Raw genomic sequence first — 1348 nt, 5'->3', positions numbered from 1 at the left:
AGCAGTCTTCTTACAATCGCCAATCTAAGTACAAACCAAGCTCGTAGTTCCTTAACTTCCTAGATCGGACAAGCTCACCCAAAATTTAGGGCTTGTCAAGCAGCACTTCGCCAATCTTGAAGAAGAGATCTTTAAACCTTAAATTTCGTTTTAAGTAATCCACGATTAAACTTTCGTTTGTTGGTTGGCGACGTAGAGCTTAGTTTCTCCGTGAGAACCAGACAGTGAGAATTCAAAATTGTTTATTTCGTTTCTAATGTTTTTCACATTAATATTTTTGCAGAAGCCGCTTTCACAGTTTGAAGCAAATGATGTCAGTTGACTAAAAAGTTAAAACAAACACTTTGAATTTTACTTTTGAAGTCTACAATGTAATTTCTTTAATTAATGGACCGTAGGCCTATAATAACTTAATTTTATCTTTTCTTTTTTTTATTTTAACTAGTAATAATCGCGCCTCGGATAAACCTCACCAGCTACGATATCGCCTCTGTACAAGGTCACACTCGTTTACGTTTTATTGTCGGGCATCCAGGAAGCGGTTAAAAATTTGTTTTTCGTTAACAAGTAATCTGCGTTTAAACTTTAGTTTGTTGGTTGATTCTCGTTAAAATATGAATCAAAATATTATTATGAAAATTACAACGTTTCACGTAAGAAACGCAGTGTTTTTTTGTTATTTTTTGTAATTTTCTTATAACGCAAGTTAGATTCAATGTCGAAGACAAGTATATATATTTTTTTTTCATTATTATATACTGGTCTAAATAGGCAAAAAACTAATTACACCCATATGTTTTTATAATAAATAAGAAAGCTTTTCATTATTTTTGAAAAACATAATGTTCTTTGCCTTGGTTGTGGTAAACTGTGGGCCGCAGAGACATTTGTAGTGGCCCGTGTATCACTTTTGAATTGCTTAGTTTTATAGTGTATTTGTGGGCCGCGTGCTAGTCGTGCATTCATTGCACTTTTTTTAAAAGTTGGTGTGGCATAATTTTTAAATCGGCTCAGCTTACAAAGGCCCACGTGCCAAATGTGGGAGCCTGTCCAACTATATTTTTGCCAACTTAAACTGAAAGTACCGGTTAGTGAAAATATTTTTGCGCTTCGCGCGTATATTCTTCGTTTTATAGTATGGTTTACATTATGATATGTTTTTTTACGTGGGCCTTCAATAGCTCTGAAAAGGCTACTTTGGGCCGCGACAAAAAAGGTTTGCCGACCACTGCACACATGACAGAAGACAATGCAAAACATGTTAGAATCAGTAAACACTTTTTAAGTACCACAGGCATCTTTTTAACCTAATACTGCAATTTATACCTGTCACTTACGGTATGTGTAT

General features: G+C 34.6%; 1 non-coding gene across 1 annotated transcript; it reads right to left on the bottom strand.

Moving 5' to 3' along the window:
* Positions 1–365: 365 nt before the first annotated feature.
* Positions 366–502, bottom strand: LOC146135590 (U4 spliceosomal RNA). Its single transcript, XR_014501645.1, has one exon. It is a non-coding gene; the product is annotated as a U4 spliceosomal RNA (small nuclear RNA).
* Positions 503–1348: the final 846 nt, after the last annotated feature.

Source organism: Ascidiella aspersa, chromosome 8 (genome assembly GCF_963924565.1).
Source record: "Ascidiella aspersa chromosome 8, kaAscAspe10.2, whole genome shotgun sequence".
Classification (NCBI taxonomy): Eukaryota; Metazoa; Chordata; class Ascidiacea; order Phlebobranchia; family Ascidiidae; genus Ascidiella; species Ascidiella aspersa.
The sequence above is the reverse complement of the archived record's forward strand: the minus strand, read 5'-3'. Positions and strand labels throughout refer to the sequence as shown.